This window comes from Equus caballus, chromosome 14 (assembly GCF_041296265.1).
Source record: "Equus caballus isolate H_3958 breed thoroughbred chromosome 14, TB-T2T, whole genome shotgun sequence".
Lineage (NCBI taxonomy): Eukaryota > Metazoa > Chordata > Mammalia > Perissodactyla > Equidae > Equus > Equus caballus.
The window spans coordinates 53,084,306-53,104,920 of record NC_091697.1 but is presented as its reverse complement, the minus strand read 5'-3'; the positions used below and the strand labels follow the sequence as shown (position 1 = coordinate 53,104,920).

General features: G+C 44.0%; 1 protein-coding gene, 1 long non-coding RNA gene and 1 other non-coding gene across 6 annotated transcripts in view; 2 read left to right on the top strand and 1 right to left on the bottom strand.

Annotated features, from left to right (window-relative positions):
• The window catches only part of SIL1 (SIL1 nucleotide exchange factor), a 254,106-nt gene extending 240,948 nt beyond the window's left edge, over positions 1–13,158 (bottom strand). For 3 of the 4 annotated variants that reach the window (XM_070234176.1, XM_070234178.1, XM_005599371.3), the window contains exons 1-2: positions 13,025–13,158; positions 11,611–11,788 (exon numbers count right to left, since the gene is read on the bottom strand). The gene's annotated coding sequence lies outside the window, so the exon portion shown is untranslated. Of the gene's footprint in view, positions 1–11,610; positions 11,858–13,024 lie in introns of those variants that run through there. The other variant, XM_070234174.1, reaches the window with a different exon arrangement.
• A 67-nt stretch (positions 13,159–13,225) lies between these two features.
• SNHG4 (small nucleolar RNA host gene 4 (non-protein coding)) lies at positions 13,226–17,189 on the top strand. The gene is made up of 4 exons (NR_038102.2): positions 13,226–13,250; positions 14,683–14,720; positions 16,015–16,094; positions 16,873–17,189. It is a non-coding gene; the product is annotated as a small nucleolar RNA host gene 4 (non-protein coding) (long non-coding RNA).
• Positions 16,707–16,837, top strand: MIR1543 (microRNA mir-1543). Its single transcript, NR_128230.1, has one exon. It is a non-coding gene; the product is annotated as a microRNA mir-1543 (primary transcript).
• Positions 17,190–20,615: the final 3,426 nt, after the last annotated feature.

The window sequence follows — 20,615 nt, the reverse complement described above, 5'->3', positions numbered from 1 at the left end:
TTCTCAACATCTGCTCCAGGTCTCTGAAAGCTTCCCAATATTTGGTATAAGACAGGTTTGAGGGGCCATTTTCTTTCCAAAAGAACAGCTCATGTAACGGCTTGAAGAACCTGGTATGTTCAGAAAATCACAGGTGGTAGTGTCACTTTTAGTCTGTCAAGGGAGGTTGGGAACAGTGGGAGATGAGGCAGGACAGGTAGGCCTCATCTACCAGCCTTGGTGGAGGATTCTGTCCCATTGGCTATGGAAGCCATTGAAGAATTCTGCGAAGGTTAGAACTGATTGCTCACTCAGCCCTCCTCACTTACATCCCTTTCTATCTCTTTCTGTCCCCCGCTCTCCCTCCCATTTAGCTCATACCAAAATCTTAATAACACCACATATTTATTGAGAACCTTTATCGTGTAAGCTTTTTGTTCACATTACCTCATTTCAACCTTTTGGCGGCAAAGAGGTAGGCATTTTACTGTACCCACTTCACAGGTGAGGAAAATGGCTCTGAAAAGTGATTTGCCCTAAGTTACAAGTCAAGGAAGAAGCAGGGTCCAATTTCTTAACTATTACATTAGTTGGTCCATGCTCTCTACCCTTTTCCAAATCTCTTCTTTGGGAGAAACATTAAAGATCTCTGCAGGAGGCCTTTGAGGTCTGGAGACAGAACAGGGAAGAGTGAGTACAAGTACAGGACAATTTTGGAAGAGAGATTTCCAGGTTCTGATGGGGTCTATCTCATCCAGCCTTGCTCACCTCTCTGTGCTTGGCAGGCAGTCTCTTCCCATTCTCCCCACTCCCCGTCTTGGTCCACTTGCTCCCTCCAGTTCTCACAACCTCCTTCACCTCCTTGGAGACTGTTTGCTCTTGTCCTTTCAGGTTCTGGGTGATACAATTGTTCTGAAAATGCCTGGATGGATCAGGACCCTGGGGAAGCCCTCTAGACACTCTGGGTATCTGGAGAAGATGGCCTCCACGTTCCTCCCCAACTCTAACAAGAGGGGTCTCTCAACAACAAACGAATGAACAACTCAAAAAATAGGCAGAGAATATGAACAGACATTTTTCCAAAAAAGATATACAGATGGCCAAGAGGCATATGAAAAGATATTCAATATCATTAATTATTAGGGAAATGAAAATCAAAACTACAATAAGATATCACCTCATTCCCATTAGAATGGCTATAATTAACAAAACAAAAAATAACAAATGTTGGGGAGGATGTGAAGAAAAGGAAACTCTCATACACTGCCAGTGGGAATGCAAACTGGCGCAGCCACTATGGAAAACACTATGGAGATTTCTCAAAAAATTAAAAATAGAAATACCATATGATCTAGCTATTCCTCTACTGGGTGTTTATCTAAAGAACATGAAATCAACAATTCAAAATTATTTATGCACCCCTATGTTCATTGTGGCATTATTCACAATAGCCAAGATGTGGAAACAACCCAAGTGCCCATCAATGGATGAATAAAGAAGATGTGCTATATATATATATATATATATATATATATATATATACACACACACACAATGGAATACTACTCTGTCATAAAAAAGACAAAATCGTGTCATTTGCATGGCACGATGGGTGGACCCTGAAGGTATTATGCTAAGTGAAATAAGTCAGACAGAGAAAGACAAATACCGTATGATTTCACTCATATGTGGAAGATAAACAAACACACAGATAAGGAGAACAGAGTAGTGGTTACCAGAGGGGAAGGGGGTGGGGGAAGGACAAATGGGGTATAGGGGCACATGTGTATGGTGATAGATAAAAACTAGACTATGGGTGCTGAACGTGATGCAGTATATACAAAAACTGAAACATAATAATGTACACCTGAAATTTACACAATGGTATAAGCCAATATAACCTCAATAAAGTAAAAAAAAATTTTTAATTTTTTTAAAAAGGAGTCTGGCCTCACCCTGGGCTTCTAAGACTCTTAGCAAAGGTTAGCTCCTCCCTACACCATCTCACAAGGTAAAAATATATAACCACACGTGCGTCCCAGAGCATGCCAAATTCTTGAAACCTTTGCAGGTGCATTTTCTCTCTCTTGAGCAGCATCGCCTCTACCCCAAGTTTTTCACCAGGAAAACTAATTATCCTCAATCTTGACTCAAACACAACCCTCACCAATGTCATCATCATTCAGGCCGTCAGTTACTGCCTACACTACTCCCTCATTGGCCTCTAGGATGTCATTCTGGTCCTACATGGTCCATTTCCCACACTGCACCCAGAGTAATCTTTCTAAAATACAAACTTGATCTTATCATTTCCCTTCTTAAAACTTTTAAATGTTTTCCAATGCCCTCAAGGTAAAGTCTTAACTCCATAATGGGGTTTTGGTGGCCTCTGCACTCCAATCCCACCCACTTCTCTTGCTGCATGTCCTCCAGCCCTGCCTGTCACCCTACGGACTCCAGCCAGATTTCTTGACACTTTTACTCAATTCCTTGAAATTTGCCTGCTCTCTCTTAACCCTACATGATGTTTCCTTGGCCTATAACTCTCTTTCCCTCCTCTTTCCCCAGCTGACTTCTACTAACCCTTCAGGCAGGTCTCAGCCTGGACTTACTTTACCACAGAGCCTTCCAGAAGCCCCCAGACTAGGTGAACTGTCTGCTTTCTGCCCCTACTGCCCATGATTTCCCCTAGGACCGCATTTATCTTGTTTGTTGCTGCCTATTTATTTACTCCCACACCCAGCTGGGAGCCCACCTTACTCTCTGCTATAACCCAGAGCCTGGTATTGGGAGGCTCTCCATGAACACTTCCTGGAGTGGTGAGCGAACAAAGCCTCTCTGTCTTCATGGTGCAGACTCAGGCACCCACTGCAGCTTCTACCACCACCATCCTCATAGCTACTATTCTAGATTATAGGCGACTGCTTCTCCGGGTGTTTCTCTCTCTTTATGGACTGGGATGGCACCTTTAAAATTTGTACTCCAGTGCCTAATACAGCATTCATCCTTCCACCCATCCTCTCATTATTTTTAACAAATATTTATTGAGTATCTACTATGTACTACTATACTGTGCACGCAGCAGTCATCAAGGTAGGCCCTGCGCTCAAGCTCACATTCTAGTGGCATATATGAGGGCCTAACGAGCAGGAAGTTCAGAGGATCTCAGTCCTACTGGGAAGCCCGCGACAGCTTTCCTATCCAGAGCTACAAAGCAAGGAACGGAGGCTCTGGGAGAGGAGTGTATATTCTCTTGGTCACTTCTGGACCTCCCTTTGTGTAGGTCTCCTTGGCACCAGCCATCAAGCAGCAGCAGTGGGGAGGAAAGGAATGAGGGAGGGAGGGTGAGAGGGTGGGCTGAGTGGATATGGTCCCATCTGAGTCCCTAAAGACAGACAATAGTGTTGCAGCCCAGTGCCCACAAGCACTTTGCCAAGGCAGTTTGGTAACTTGCTTTCTTCTCTACCCTGGAGCAGAGAAAGAAAGAGATCCACAGAGGGAAAGACATAAATGGACAGAGACAACAGAGGAAAAAGGAAGGAGAGAAAAAGTAGAACAGAGAGGAGAAGTCAGAAATACAAGGAGAGGGAAGAAGACTGAGGAACAAACAGAAGGCCTGCAGGAGGACTGAGCCCTGCCTATGCTGCTGGGAGGGAGTTTGGGTCACTGGGAGTTTGGGTCACTGGGGGGGAAAAAAGGGTTCAATTTTGAGTCCTTGGGATTCGCTAGGTGCTTTCCAGAGCCCTCTGGTCCCTCAAATTATCTCTGGCCCCATCTGGCCAACCCAGGAGGCTTCTGCCAGGGACCTGCCAGCCCCCAAGCCAGGATATGCTCCATGGGGACCTTCATGAGCAAGGGACAGGGAGAGATGGAAAAATACAGTCACTCTGGGAACAGCAGCCCCTGATTTTCATCTTTCTCAGTTAAGATCATAGAAAAGACCCTGTGTTTACCATCTATTTCCTAACTGGGGGCTCCAGACTTTGCTTTCTGAGACACCAGCCCGACAATATCCCAATCTTGCAGTCATAGCACAGAAACTTCGGTGAGCTGGGAGCTGGAGGGGCAGCACCCCCACCAGGAGCCCCCAGATGCAAAGCAGGAGCCTGAGTTCCTAATAGTGCCTCTGCTCTTGCCAGCAGCCTCAGCTGCTCGCTCCTGAGGCTGCAATGCCATCTGCTGCTCAACTTAGAAAACTGGCCGACTCTCGCTGCATGGTCAAGGCCGAGCCTGACAGGACTTGGGCAGGAGGCCTGCCTGGGTCTCAGGAGAGCCTTGTCTGTGTCTCTGGATAGACCTAGTACTGGGGCTCAGGCATGGAGCAAATGCTCTGTTCCCCTTCTTAAACTAGGCAGGGTGCTTCTCTTTCACAAGAAGGTACCTCTGGGTTCTGGAGGGATGGATAGGTTGGTTCTGCCCCTCATAAACGTCCAGTGTCATCTCAAGATTAAATTGTTCAGAGGGGTCCCAGCCTGGCTTTAAAGTTCTAAAGCTTTTTTTCAAAGCATTTTTTTTCTTTGCAGGTTTAAGTAAGATTATTTCAAGTTATATTAATTGGGTGAATGAAATAATGAGGCCAGGCCTAGAGGAAGTGGTGCTTTGAAGAAAGAAGCATGCTCATGCAGAATTGAAATAAGACCCTCAGACTTTCAGTGAGGTTTCTGAAGCTCCTGCTCTCTGTGTTGTCCCTGTTCAGGCCTCAATCCAGATAGGGTTGTGAGCTCCATTGTTTTAGCGGCCATACTCTAATGCCTGGCACATAGTTGTTGATATCTATTGAAATAATGATTAGTTTCAGGAAAGTGCCTACAAACCAGTTGTGGTAGCCAGCCTCCCTGGTAATCCCCAATGATCCTCATCTCCTGGTATTCACACTTTTGTAGTCCCTTCCCACATAGTACCAGGGTTTCTCTGTGTGACCAGTAGAATATGAGAGAAGGGGGCTGGCCCCATGGCTGAGTGGTTAAGTTCACATGCTCTGCTTCAGCGGCCTGGGGTTTCGCTGGTTAGGATCCTGGGCAGGGGCATGGCACTGCTCATCAGGCCATGCTGAAGTGACATCCCACATGCCACAATTAGAAGGACCCACAACTAAAATATACAACTATGTACTGGGGGGATTTGGGGAGAAAAAGCAGGGGAAAAAAAAGAATATGAGAGAAGAATGGTATGCAATTTCCAAGATTAGATTATAAAAGATACTGTTTTCCTTCTTAGTATCTCTCTCTCATCACTGGCTCCGGGGGAAGCCAGTTGCCATGTCATGAACAGCCCTGTGGAGAAACTCATGTGGAGGCCTTCTGTCAACAGCCACTTGAGTGAGCTTGGAAACAGATCCTCCAGCCTCAGGCAAGCCTTCAAATGACTGAAGCCCTAGCAGACAGCCTGACTGCAACCTTGTGAGTGACTCTGAGCCAGCTCAGCTGAGCTGCTCCCATTTTCTGACCATCAGAAACTGTGTGAGATGAACATTTAAAGTTTAGGAGTAATTTGTTAGGCAGCAACATAATAAAACTGTCATATGGTATTATTATTATATCGTGGCATACAATCTGCATTATATCACTTTATTTCCTTGTAAGACCTGACATCTGGATCCCACTCCCTCAATCTCTCTAACCTCATCTCCTACCACCCCACCTTCTCCCCAGCTCAGCCTTACCCTAGGCTCACTCCTGCCTCAGGCCCTTTGAATTTGCTTTTCTCTCTGCTGGAGCCCCCTCCCAACTATCCCCAAATTGCTATATGGTCACTGTCATATCTCCTTCAGGTCTTTATTCACATGTAGCCTTTCAGCATAGCCTTCTTTGACCCCTTGTACTCCTAAACTGCAACTCCCACATCTGCCTACCCAATTCCCTACTTCATGTTTATCCTTAATCCTTATGATTATACAACAAGGATAATAAAATATATTTTATATTTATCTTGTAATTTCTATCTCCCCCACTAGAATGTAAGCTCCATGAAGGCAAGAATTTGTGTTTTTGTCTATTTTGATCACTGCTCTATTCCCAGCACATGGAATAGTGATAAGCAAGTAATAGATGTACAATACACATTTAGTTGAATGGAAAAAAATGAATGTCATAATTCACCAGTTATAGGATATACATCTTCTAGATCCCATATCATATATCACATGTCATGTTATGATGTCACTTATCTATTATATTTAAATGCAGTACAAGGCAGTGCAGAGAGACTAGGGCCATAAATAAGAAGACCTGGCTTTGTTGCTTGCTGACTATGAGCCAGGCATGTAATGTCTCTGAGCCTCAGTTTTACTCATCTGTAAAGTGAGGTTATTTCAACTTCCCTGTCATATTATAGGGTAATTGTAGAAATCAAATATGATGAATGTTACAGCATTAAAAAAAACCTAACACACGATGTGTTTCTGAAATGCATTCCAAAGACCACATGCCCCAGGATATGCTCTGTGGGAAGAAAGAAAAAGATCAAAGAGGTTTGGGAAACGTGGGTTCCAATATTCTAACCCCTTGTGGACACTCACAATTCATTAGCATATGAAAGGCTCTGAAAATTCTGCATGAAAGGTCTTCTCCCAACCCACCTGACTACACTTGGGGAAACCTTGCTCTCTACAAATACAGAGCATTCCCTTGTTATCAGGAGAGTATTGTTACTTTAGATCAAGAAGGAATTCTGAAGTTTTTGGAACAGAAATTCCAGTGAGTGGGCAATGAGATGCAACAGCTGAAATGGAGATTGGGAGGAGGGAGAGGAAGGAGAAAATGAAAAGGAGGAGGCACCAGAGAGAAGGGAAGGAAAGTGAGAAGAAGGAAAGGAGAAGCAAGAAGAAAGAAAAATAGTGGTGAAGGGAGAAAAGGACAACTAACCTCACCCCCTTTGAAAAGAACTCTGCAGAATAAAGGCAACCTGAAATTTCCCATGGGTGGGAGCCGGGGAGGGAATCCAGGAATCCTGGTGCTGCCTGCTGAGCCTGGCTTATTCCTTTGAGCGTTGCCTCTGCCAATTTCCACAGTTGGAGCTCAGGCTTTCTTTCCAGCTTCAAGGAACCTCTGATTGACGAGACTTCTTCTTTATCAGGAGGAGGGATTAGGTAAACCAAATCAGCAGCTTCTCAATTTAGTGTACTTATTAAGTGCCCGAAATGGCAGCTGCCATTTTCCTTTCTTTGTGAGTAATAAGCCTTCTTGGCATCATTCCTCTCCCCAGAGCACGCCTGGCTTGGAAAAGGAAGAGAAACAGCAATTCCTCCCACAAAGATTCCTTAGGATAAATGGGACATGAAGGCATTGGCAGGTTTAGTCTTACCTCCAGGTAGGCCTGCCTCAGCCCTGTCCAAACATACAGTTAAAAAAGCAGATTCTGTAGCTTTCTCTGGCATTCACTAGTAAAAATGAAACAACTTGGGTCTGGCCCAGTGGTGCAGCGGTTAAGCGCACACGTTCTGCTTTGGAGGCCTGGGGTTCACTGGTTCGGATCCTGGGTGCAGACATGGCACCGCTTGGCATGCCATGCTGTGGTAGGCGTCTCGAGTATAAAGTAGAAGAAGATGGGCATGGATGTTAGCTCAGAGCCAGTCTTCCTTAGCAGAAAGAGGAGGATTGCCAGCAGTTAGCTCAGGGCTAATCTTCCTCAAAAAAAAAAAAAAAGAAAAGAAAGAAACAACAGGCCTAAAATGGAGTCGCTTGTGCTAAGCCCCACATCAGCAAACCAAGACTTAATATCTAACCTAATTGCAGTTTCAGGCTCTCCCAGGAATGTGACCTTTAACCAGCCAATCTGGAATTACCTGGTCAGCACTAGTGAGGTAATCTGCCTGAGACACCCTCACCTTCCCCCAAAGGAAGGCGACCTTGCCTGAAACAATCCACTCTTTTCTAGAAACTTCCTTTTTCTATCCCCTTTTGTCTATAAAAGCCTTCCATTTTGTACAACTCCTTTGGAGTTCCTTTCTATTTTCTAGGTGGGATGCTTACCTATTCATGAATCATTGAATAAAGCCAGTTAGATCTTCAAATTTACTAAGTCGAATTTTGTTTTTTAACACCACTCACATTTCTAGTCTTCACAGTGAGGAAGTCCTTTGTTATATCTCTTTCATTTTCCTATAATTTCATTTTTTTACTACCTTTCCCTTACCCCAGAAGAAGGGAGTGATCTGACTGTCATAACTTGCATGAATAGCACAATATAGTAACCCATATAGTTACAACGCATCTTTCTGGGCATATGATTGGTGAATACCATTTGATGAATGTCATTTCCCATCAATTGGGAGACTCGGCTTTTTTTTTTTGTTTTTTGGAATGGTAAGATTCAAAGATGGGATAGGGAGGTAATGGGAAAGGAAGTGACATAGGTTGGGCACCTGCCTGGTCCCTTATATATGATATCTCATTTAATCTCCACAACAACTTACAATGTAGAAATTACAATTCCCATTTTATAGATGAGGGAACTGAGGTCCAGAGGTCACTTAAAGTCAAACAGCTAATATGTAAGTGGTGGAGTCAGAATCAAATTCACATCTGACTGCCAAATCCATGTTCTCTCTACCCAGGCTGCTTGTCTATATCACACAGAAACCTGGGTCTTTGGTTTCCTTACATTCCTTGTGATATATTTGGTTTATTCCCTAATCCCACAAGCATTCTGAGATTCTGGCTATTTTCACATGCCCATTTACTGCAGCGTAAATTTAGCATCAGAAAAGTACAAGTAACTTCCTCAAGGCTTTCCTGTGACCAAATCTGAACTCACTCTACCTGATGTCCACCTGCCTCATCAGACTGTAATCTCCATGATGATAAGGACCATATCTGTCTTACTCATCACTCCATCCCTCCTAGTGCCTAGAACAGGGCCTGCTACATGGTAGATACTCAATATTTGTCGAATGAATGAATGACGAGGACAGAGAAGATTCTATAAAGCAAGAAAAGAGAACATGAGTCAAAGATTTAAGAAGCCGGGGCTGGCCCCGTGGCCGAGTGGCTAAGTTTGCGTGCTCTGCTGCAGGGGGCCAGTGTTTTGTCGGTTCGAATCCTGGACACGGACATGGCGCCACTCATTGAGCTACGCTGAGGCGGTGTCCCACATGCCACAACTAGAAGGACCCACAACTAAGAATACACAACCATGTACTGGGGGGCTTTGGGGAGAAAAAGGAAAAAAACAAAACAAAACTACCTGTTTAAAAGATTTAAAAAGCCAATGTTTAAAGAAGCAAGGAAGAAGAGAGGTGGCCAGGAGGAGAATGAGAGACAGCAAGATAAGAAAACTCAGTACAAACAAGCAAGATAAAAATAGCCTCTCGCCACTGTCCTTTTAAAATTACTTTCTATATTTGAGCCTAAGTGACAAGTGAAATCTCCTCTGTAATTTCCCATGTGTTTAGCTTAATGAATTTCCGGCAAATGGTCTCAGTATTGGTGGGCCAATTTGGGCATTGTGGGGGTGGGGGTGGCAAGAAATTGAGGGGTATGAAAATAGACTAACTAATTGAGTCTAGAAACCAAATGAAGGGGTGATTGGAGGCATGTGAGGAGGGAGCCAAGTCTTGGAACTTGCTCAACATCAAGAAGGATGAAAACTGGTCTTGCTTTAGCTGATGTCACTATGACGTTTCCCTACATGCTACAGAGGGAGCCCAGAATCCCAGAATGCCTTGCAACTGTTCTTTGTATCACATTGCCTATCTTTTAAAGAACTATATTTGTTTATGCAGTGGGCATTATATTAATAATTTAATTTCAACCATTGGAAGGAATAAAGTGACTCTATCTCTTTCAGGTCCATATAACTTCTACACAGTAGGTACACCAGAAATGTTGAACTGAATCATTATGAGGGAGTCAAGTTAGAGAGAGGAAGTATGAGAATGCATTGTCTACCCCTTTGCATTTGTTTGCCTGCCCAAATGGATTGTTTCTCTGTATACTGAAGAAGGATTCTGAGAGGCCACAGGATCCATAATAAAAAGTCCTTTCTAGCCCTTAAACTTGTCAATGACAACACAGACCATATTTTAATCAGAATTGCAGATCTTTCAGGTCCCCACGTACGCTTTTCACTGTTGTTGTTTTAACAGCTTTATTGAGATATGTCACATACCATACAATTCTCCCAAAGTATACAATTCAGTGGTTTATATTATATTCACAGATATGTGCAACCATCACCACAATTTTAGAACATTTTCATCACCTCAAAAAGAAACCCTATAGCCTTTAGCTATCACTTCATCCCTACCTCAGACCCAAGCAACCCCGAATCTACTTTATGTTTCAACAGAGTTTCCTATTCTGGACTTTGATATGAATGGAATCAAACAATATGTGGCCTGGCTTCTTTAACTTAATGTAATGTTTTCAAGATTAATTCATGTTGTAATCTAAATTAGTACTTCATTCCTTTTTATGGCCAAGTAGTCCACTGTGTGGATATATGATATTTTGTTTATCCATTTGTCAGTTAATGGACACTTGGGTTGTTTCAACCTTTTAGCTATTACGAATGCTGCTATGAACATTTGTGTACAAGTTTTTGTGTGGACATATATTTTCATTTTCATGGGTATATACCTAGGAGTAGAGCTGCTGAGTCATAAGGTAACTCTATGCTCAATAATTTGAGGAACTGCCAAACTGTTTCCCAAAGTGGCAGCACCATTTTACATTCCTACCAGTAGCGTGTGAGGGTTCCAATTTCCCTCTAACTTTGCCAATCCTACTATGCTTTTGAGAAATAATAAGGACAACTGCAGGCCTCTACTCTAAGTTGGGAAACTACTCAGAGCAGCAGCAAGAGTAGTACAGGAATGGAGGAAGGATCTCTCTAACTGCCATCTCTAGTACTCTCCCTTACCTCCCAGGCTGGGTTAGCTGCCCCCTGACATATGTACAAGTATACCTATAGTACTTGTCTTTTTCCTCCACTAGATTATAAACCTTAGGCAGGCAAGGGATCTCTATTGCTCTGACTTTATCTGCAGTGCCTGAACAGGGTCTGACAAATGGTAGATGCTTAGTAAATGTTGATTGACTGATTGAACAAATGATTAAATATTTCTCCACTGGTGGTTCCTGTCTAGGGAGGAGAGGAAAAGAGCAGTCTCCGGGGGGAAGCAAGGAGGTAAGGAGAGATGGACGAGAAATGGAAAGGCAGGCAAGAAATTTGGGGACCTAGTGTTCCTTGGGGCCAGCCTTTCAATTATGAGGTCAAACTCAGAGCCAATGGACCCACTCTAATCCTTTACCTTTCATTTGGCTGCATTTTTTTCTAGAAATTTTCCTTTTTCATTATTATTCCTAACAATTTTGTCTTTGCAAGAATAAGAAACAAACAAAAAGTTAGAAAAGCAGTTGATATCATAGGTGAAAGACCACATAAATCAACTCCACAAAATGAATTCAGAATTTAAAAGGATAGAGGTTAAGTAAGTTGATTATAAAGGAGTTTTATCTAGGAAACGAGGAAATCATAATCTAGGTTTTCCTCCAAAGGATACCGAATGGGCTATACCTAAAAAAGGTGGCCACATTTTCACAATGGCAGGAGAATATGGCCCACCTCTCAGCCTTACTCCTAAAGGCCAACCTTCCCTCCACACAAATCCTGTGTTCTCCCTGGACTAACCTGTGAATCCAGTTGTCACCAGGTCATTGGTTGCTCTCTCCCCAAAGGCCCTAGTATCTCCCTGGCCTCAATTACTTCCTGTTTCTTCTCTGAAAGCACATATGCACATGTTCACACAAACATCATCTTTCCTTTTCATGAATCCTCAGGGTAGCTCTGCCTTCTCCATTTTGTGTGTCTGGAAGGAAAGAAAGCAAAATATATGAGATGGCAATGCCGTTTCTCCTTGAGCAGAACTCTGCAGGACAATTACCCACCCAATCTGCCCGGCTTTATAGCTCTCATAACCCTCCTTTATGAACACAGTGTGACAGCCGGATGCAGGCATTGATTATGACAGCAGCCTTCAGCCACATGCCTATTTAACTGCAAAGCAGAGCTTCTGCCTACCAGCACAGCACTGCTCATGTGACTTTTTAAATTACTATATTTATGTAAGTATTTTCCCAACCTGAGCCTGTGTCCCACTCCATCGAAACTGGGAGGATTTGTGCTTGCCACTTCTCCAGTGGCTCCCTGGCCTAAGAGCCTAGGGTTTCTTGCTGGAATCAATTTAGGGCTCTGGGCTTTCTCAGCAGATATCTGCGAGGGTTGGGGTGCACAGGAAGCACATTTTTTCCATTATGAAATAGCTAAGGAAATAGATAATAAAACATGTTGGCAGGTGCCAACGGCAGTGGCTGATTCCTAGGCGTTTGCCTGGCAAAGGTGCCAGGTGCAATAGATTAGTAGAGCCGGTAAGATGCTAGGAAGGGAGGGGCTCTAGAATTTGGGGAATTATGGAACAGATTTGGGAATTACTGCTGCTAGGCCTTGCCCCTCTGGGCCCCAACTTTACCAACTGTGCAGCAGGACAGAATCATATTGACTCCAGCTAGTGGTGGAAGGAAGTTTTAATGTTCAAAAGAAATGCTGGTAATCTAGTGGACAACCTGTCCAGATCAAGGATGTGGCCTCTTTAGCTGATTGTGCCACGGTGCAAAGCAAGTCTGAAAGAAAGCCAGTATTCTTTAGCTGCTGCAGCTCAGCTAAAGATCCCACTGCAGGGCACGAGGGATGTGGTCTCTCGGGATTAGACTGTAAGAGTGACTGGGCATAATCTACCCAAAAACCTCCTGGAGAGACCCCGAAAACCAAGGTGACCTGTGTGGGTGAGGATCCATTAGTCAAGTGACAGCGCTGCTGGAGAAAGCCATAAAGAGGATCTGCGTGGGAGGTGGAAAAAGCGTGGGCTGAGCCTGCAGGAACCGAAAGGTGCCACACGTGTGAGAGGAACCGGCATTTAGGGGGCGCTCGGTGTGAGCAGGCAGGAAGCATGGCCCCACTAGGACACAGCAGATTTTCTCTTTAGCAGCTTCAAACCTCAGCGCCCCTTCCATCCGTAACAAACGGGATGCGAGTCGAATAAACGTACCCCTCCTTCGGATTCCTGCCCTTCCTCTTCTGAGGTCTTCCTCACCTCTGCCACCGCACTCGTATTTTTCTAACGCAGCCTTTCCTGGGCGGGGCTTCCGGGCCCCGCCCCCGAGGCCCCGCCCAACAGCGTCCCGGGGCGGGGCTCCCCTCGGCTCCCGGCTGCCCTTTTCCCCGCAGCCTCTGTCCGGGCTGGAGTGCACCGGCCGAGCTCCGGACACGTGCGGGTGAGTAAGGGCCAAGTCGGGGGAGGCCTTGGAGATTTAGCAAGCCGGGGCGAGAGGCAGCTGTGAGGAGGCTGCTTCTAAGGTACAGGGCGAAACTGGGGTTCGCTCCCTCGTGACCCGGGGTTTGGAGGGCATCTTGAAGAGACACTGGGAGATCGTAGCCCTAGAGTCGCCCCTTGTTTTCTACACTCTCTCTCTTCCCTGGAGAGTCACCTACAGCTTGTCTCGGAGAGCGTCGCTTCCCAGGTGCAAGGGCCAGGGACTTAGGAAGGTTTGTGAGGAACACGTGTCCCGGTGGAGCTCCGTCAGTGCCTTCAACCCAAGCCGCTGGAAGGGGCAGGCTATTTTTAGATTTGTTTCTAGACCTGGACAATGAACCCCGTCTATTTTCCTTTTCCTCTAAATTGTTTGGAGGGGGTTAGGAGTGAAATTGGAGGATGGCTGTAAAAAGGTATGGTTTTAGATACCCTAACCTTACATAAATTATAAGGGTGAGTGAGTAGGGATGTTTATTAACCTTCTTGCAAACATTTTGGTTATTTCAGCCAGTAGTTCAGGTCGTTGGCAGGAGCGGCCATCTGTCTCCAGTTCCTTGCTCATCCGTTATTGCATCCAATTTATTTTCCAAAGTGCTGCTTTTATTCTTTTTCAAGAGGTCCCATAATCGAGGCCCTCCTCAATCTAGTTTTAACCAGCCTTTCAAATTTTCACTGCCCATTGCTCTCCCAGGGTAACTTTCCCCCTTCTAATCTCTATTCATTATCTCCGTGCCTAGAATGTAGCTCCTGATAACAGCAAGTGTTTACTGAGTGCCCACTCTATACCAGATACTATCCTTTGGACTTAATTTATATGCCATTTAAGCTTCTCCACCATCCTGTGTACAGAGTACTATTAATAACATTCCCAGGGCAGCCTCCTGGCCCAGTGGTTAAGTTTGGCCCCCTCCGGTTTGGTTCCAGGCCCTGAACCTATACCACTTGTCGCTGGCCATGCTGTGGTGGCAACCCACATGCAAAAAAGAGGAGGATTGGCACAGATGTTGGCTCAGGGCAAATCTTCCTCAGCAAAAAAAAAATCCCATTTTACAAATGAGAAGACTGGAGGTACAGAGAGGTTAAGTTACTTGTCCACTGTGATTTGGCTGTTAAGTGATAGAGCCAAGCTTCCTGATACTTGTTGGTTAAGTGATAGAGCCAAGCTTCCTGGTACTTGTTGGCTAGACCATTAATTTGTTTCTGTTGAACTGCTGTGTTACATAAGTAAATAACATGTGAAAATAAAGTTAACCAAGGGAAAGCTATTTGTGTTATTCTTTGCTGTTTCTGTGGCTCAGGCTTCACTAAGTTAAGGAGTCTTGAGGGCAGGGGTGTTGAACTCCACAGGTGTTCACTAACTGTTGGCTGACTAACCTGGAGTACTTTGATTGCAGAGGGGCCAGCTGTGGACTTTGGGCAAATGCAACCCCAGGTGAGTGCAACTCCATTAGCCTACCTTTGGCCCCAGCTGTAGGCAGCTGCCTAGGTTGCCTTGTACCTAGGCAAGTGTTACACTGCTGGGAGAACAGCAGCCGATAGCTGGTTGGTATTCTGGGCCTGGTTCATGCCAACTCTGTTGTTAACTATACCAGGATGCCAGCATAGTTGTTTGTCCAGTGGGGTTAAATCTGCATGAGCATGACTTTGCAGGGAGAAACCTAAAAATCCAGACGTTTCTGAGTGTTTCTGGTGCAACAGGTTTGACTAGTGCGAAGTTGCCTAAATCACACCCAGGAAACAGAACAAAGGTAATCAAGCCATGGAGGGATGTAAGTAGACAGGGAAAGTCAGCCTTTTATTTTTTGAGTCCCTACCAAGTACTCAAAAAGGGACTTACACAGGGAACGAAGTAAATGGGATTTTTGCTGTTTTCACTGAAATCAAAGTGCATGGCTCCCACTCTCCTTCTATACAAAGCTAGTCATGATGCTTCCTTTGTAGGGGGATTTCATAGCTGTAGATATCTACAGGAATGCCTTATCAGGGAAATATTGATGTGAATTTGCTTTAAAATCATGGGCATTCTTCTCTAGCTCTTTAATAGAATATAAAAATACCAATTGATTGAGAGGCTCTAGACAGTAGGCCTAGCTACAGCCGTACTAATTTCTGCTTAGGCCGACAGCATATTTGTGCTGGTTTCTTACTCATTTTCAGGAGTGAGGAGTTGTTGCCCCTTTGGAGCAGTAAATATTGAGTCCCCTTTGTAGTGATTTTGTTTTGGAATGCTAATTTTCTGAGAAGAGATGCTTCTCAGTTCTAGGGAAACAGCACTCGGGGTGATGCTGGAGATTGTCCAATAGGGCTGACTTAGTTGCTGCTTCTGTGAAAAGTGACATCCTCATTTCCTTGGGGAACTGGTGAGGATGTTAGAAGGCGGGGGAGTTATTTATCAAAGCTAGTTTTGTTCTATCAATTGGCTTTCCCTTGAAAGGATTCTCTTAGCTAAACGTTGAGTGCTTTGTGTAGAATACCTCACATGTTCATTGTGACCAGCCTTTTACGAGTGGGATCTTAAGACTAGTGATATCTAGGGGCCTTGGGAGGTGGTTAGCATTAATGGTAACCATAGGCAGGAAAAAGGCAAACAATGGGAATAAAATAATTCCTGAGGATATAAAAAATATGGTAAATCATAAATGGCAGACAGCATTCTGTTTCCATCTCTGCAGAAAAGCAGCTGTTTTAGTCTGGGGTGTTGAACATTGAAATCTCTTTCTTTTTAGAATGACTTGAAAGTAGGGCATCTTTGGCCCTCCTGAAGAGAGGAAATTAAAGGCGGACAGTCTGTGTATGGAGTTTTCAGGTAAATGTCCCTATTCCAACATTGACTACCTCCTGTGTGCCAGGCCTGTTTGCTAGTTGGTGTCCGTCAGGAAACAATTGGAAGGCAAAATCATGTATGTTTGCCCCCAACAAATTCAGCCTCTAGTCAGTGAAAGTGGGATTTTGGTGGTAATGGTCTGAAGGCCTGTAGAATCTTTGAGGTTATCTGTGTCGATTCACTTGAGGAATTTATGGGGAGATTGTAAATTTCATGAGGGAAAGGGGAGTGTACCTTGCCTTGTTTATTGCTAGATCCCAAGCACAGTGCCCAGTACATGGCAGGAGCTCCCTGAATGTTGGACAAAATGACTGAAGGCATGGGGAAGGGGTTCTTGTTTACTATTTGTTTAAAGGATTTGGCAGCAGAGTCTGCAATCAGTGCTTCTAGGCCCCTATTTTGCAGTCAACCTTCAATTCATGGGTATGCCTATATCCACATCTTCTACGTGGGGTGCCTGGGTATCTGAAACAAAGCTGTTTCAGGAATCATCCAGCGGTTGTCAGCTATCCAGGCTAGTGCGATGCCTTGGATGGTGTTACACTGGTGGAAGAGTAAACGCTGCCTTATGCTGAGGTATGGCTCCAAGCACTGTTTTGGTGTTGTGGCTGAGTACCTTTGGGCAGTGTTTTGCACCTCTGAGAGTGGAGTAACTCCTCCTGTGGAGTTGGTCCTAGTCTGGGTGCAAACAATTTATTTCTGTTAGAAAAGGACCCTGTCTTAAGGACAGCCTATCATTCTTTTCTTCTTTGGATCCTAGATACCTTCACCTAAGTGAGAAACCTGCCTTCATCAGGACCTCAGATGTCTGACAGCCCTGTGTGACACCAAGAGAAGTAGTGTATGTAGTTCTTTTGTCATGTAGGTTGTAATTAACTTGCATCAGATGGGTGGTGTGAAATAATAGAAAATATCTGTTGGTCTTTGCTCCCATTCCTGGCACAGAGCTCCTAAAAACCCTTGTGATTTCCTAAGTGATAATAGCAGTAGGAGCATCTTTTGTTCTAAGATTTGGTCTTTGGCTCTGGTTCCTGACACTGAGCTCCTAAATCCCTTGGAATTTCCTGGGTGATAGGAATGTCTTTTGTTCTAATGAGTTTGTTCACCAGAAAGACCAAGCAATGATTAATTAGAAGGTTGGAATTTTCAGTTTCACTCTCCATTCTTAAGAAAGGAGAGGGGGCTGGAAATGGAGTTACTAATTTCTCGTGTCTATGTGCTGAAGCCTCCATAAAGATCCCAGTAGCATGGGGTTCAGAGAGCTTCTGGGTTGGTGAACGTTTGGTGGCACTGGAAGAGTGGTGCACCCAGAGAGGGCATGGAAGCTTGGCACCCCTTCCCACATTCCTTGCCCCATCCATCTCTTCTATCTGGATATTCGTCTGTATCCTTTATGGTATTCTTTTACAATAAACTGGTAAACAGTAAGTAAACTGTTTTCCTGAATTCTGTGAGCCACTGTAGCAAATTAATTGAACTCGAGAAGGGCATTGTGGGAATGTCAGATTTATATAGCTGATTGGTCAGAAACACAGGTAACAACCTGGACTTATGATTGGCATCTGAAGTGGGGGAGGGGCAGTCTTGTGGGACTATGCCCTTAGCCTGTGGTATCTCCAGGTGTAGGTAGTGTCAGAATTGAGTTAAATTGTAGGACACCCACCTGGTGACACACATTTGCTTGATGTGGGAAAAACCCCTACACATCTGGGTCAGAAGAAGTGTTGAGAGTGTCGTAGTAGTGTGAGAGTAAAGGAAAAACATAGGAGAAGTGAGGTTTTCTTTACAGGTAGAAAAACTTAAAATACTGAAAAAATAATGGAGAGTATCAGAATTTTAGAGAAGAATGCTTAATCCAGAGTCCAAGACTTAAACTAAGCCCTCATTTTCTAGAGCTCTGCTGTGCAATACATGTGGCTATTTAAATTGACAAAAATTAAAATCAGTTTCTCCATCTCAGTATGTAACGTGCCACATAACGATATTTTGGGCAGCGGTGGACTGTATATATGATGGTGATCTCATAAGAGTAATACCATATAACCTAGGTGTGTGGTAGGCTACACTGATGATCTAGGTTTGTGTAACTACACAATGAAAAAATCGGCTAACGACACATTTCTCAGGACATACTCCATCGTTAAGCAACAAATGACTGTATCTAGTGACTACCATAATGGACAGCTTGGAGAACATTTCCAGTAATGCAGAAAATTTTAGTACACACTGCTTTTCTAGAGCAGGGGTTGGCAAACATTGTAAAAGGACAGATAATATTTTAGGCTTGCATACCATATAGTCTCTGCAACCACTCAGCTCTGCAATTGCAGTGTGAAAGCAGGTGTAGACAGTATGTCAACAAATGAGCATTACTGTGTTCCAATAAAACTTTACTGGGGCCAGCCCAGGGTTCACTGGTTTGGATCCTGGGTGCGGACATGGCACCACTTGGCACACCATGCTGTGGTAGGCGTCCCACATATAAAGTAGAGGAAGATGGGCATGGATGTTAGCTCAGGGCCAGGCTTCCTCAGCAAAAAAAAGGAGGATTGGCAGTAGTTAGCTCAGGGCTAATCTTCCTCAAAAAAAAAAAAAAAACCACAAAAACAACTTATGGACACTGAAATAGGAATTTCATAAAATTTTCAGTGTCACAACAAAATCCACCCCCCCACACCCCACCAAACCATTCTACAGGGGTTGGCTATAGTTTACCAAACCCCCTTTTAGAGAATGAAATTCAAGCCTTGAGAGTTGACAGCTCATTAGTGACAGACTCAGGGCCAGTACCAACATGCCTCCCTGAAAAATTCCATGTTGTCAATATCTTTGCCTTATAGCAAATCTTTACCATACAGGCTTATTCTTCATCTTTAAGAGGACTAAGGTGACATTAGTAAATTATCCAGTAGTAGAATAGTCCTTATTTCTTATGTTTGGAGTTTATGTATGCCCTTTGCATGGGTTACTTTTATCATAGTAGTTCTCTCCACTTGTAGTATATACCTAAGAAAGAGGTCCCAAGAAAGAACAGCAGTCTTCAGTTTCCAGCAGAGCCTGACCCTCAGTCCCAAGTAGGGAAATAGAAATGGCCTCTATGGGGCCAGCTCTGTGGCACAGCGGTTAAGTTCACATGTTCCACTTCGGCAGCCTGCGGTCCGCCAGTTCAGATCCTGGGTGTGGACATGGCACCACTTGGCAAGCCATGCTGTGGCAGGTGTCCCACATATAAAGTAGAGGAAGATAGGCATGGTTGTTAGCTCAGGGCCAGTCTTCTTCAGCAAAAAGAGGAGGATTGGCAGAAGATGTTGGCTCAGGGCTAATCTTCCTCAAAAAAAAAAAAAGAAAGAAATGGCCCCTAAGGAAAGAGGAAAGAGGAAAATTTTATATATCATGAATTGCCAGGGTTTAAAATCTGGGATCTCAAGTTCCTCTAAGAACATAGATTGCCTTTCTGACTATGGTAGGCTACCCAGGTGCAGAGAGGGGCCCCTGTGTTCCTACTTGAAAAGGGATAATTCATTTGGTGTTTGTGCCTATATTCAATATCCCAAGAGGTTTCAATGGCTTGATAGTGCATATTAAAATAATTTAATGGTTTTTTTGTACTTGATAAGTGAAGTTAATTAGTCACCGACTACTCCCTGTTGACTTGATTTTTTTTAATTTCCTGGCAAGTCTAAGAGGATGATATAAAACATTTCAAAATAGCTTTTTATTCATTCCTTCCCTTTATCATCCTTTTCCCATGCTGCAATGGAAATTGAAACTGGACTGGCAGGGTTTCTGGTCTGTAAATATGCAAGCTGCTACCTCCTGCCATAGGTAGCAGTTAAGAAACACAAGTGCCCCTCTATTTTGCTCTGCTCAAGTTTCAGGCCCCGGTCCTATACCATATTAAGAGGAAAAACTAAAGCAGGGTGAGTAGGGGGTCCCACGTATTGAGTGATATCCCTGGCATTGTAAATAATTTACCTCCCTTCTTTCAGGGTTGAAACTACTGTCAATGGACTGTTGCATTGAAATTTTGGATCATGTCTCACATTTTAATCAGGAAAATAGGACCCCAGAGGAATAAATTCTGCAGGTCCCAAAGGCACATAAAAAAGTGGCTCAGTGCCTAGGAATTCACATAAAGGAAAACAACCTGGTAAGAGCAACTAATTGGGAACTTAAAAGAGTGACAATGACTCCAGTGAATCTTGTTGCTTAATTAGGGCTTTATGAACAGCTCCAGGTAATATTCTCTTGGAAAACAATTTCACTGAATTAAAAAATCAGCTGTAATACTTAGAATTGTCTGCTTAGCAACATTCTTCCTCTTTAGTGATATTTAGGAACACTTTTAATGAGCCAACTTGTTGAGTCATGTATTTGTCAATTTAGTATTCTAAGGCCTAGTTCAAAGGAGTGGAGCCCGTTACTCTGTTCCTTCCTGTTCTCCAGTAAAGGCCTTTGGGGTGTGGGAATATTCTGTACTGCTTGTTAAGGGGACTTAACTAC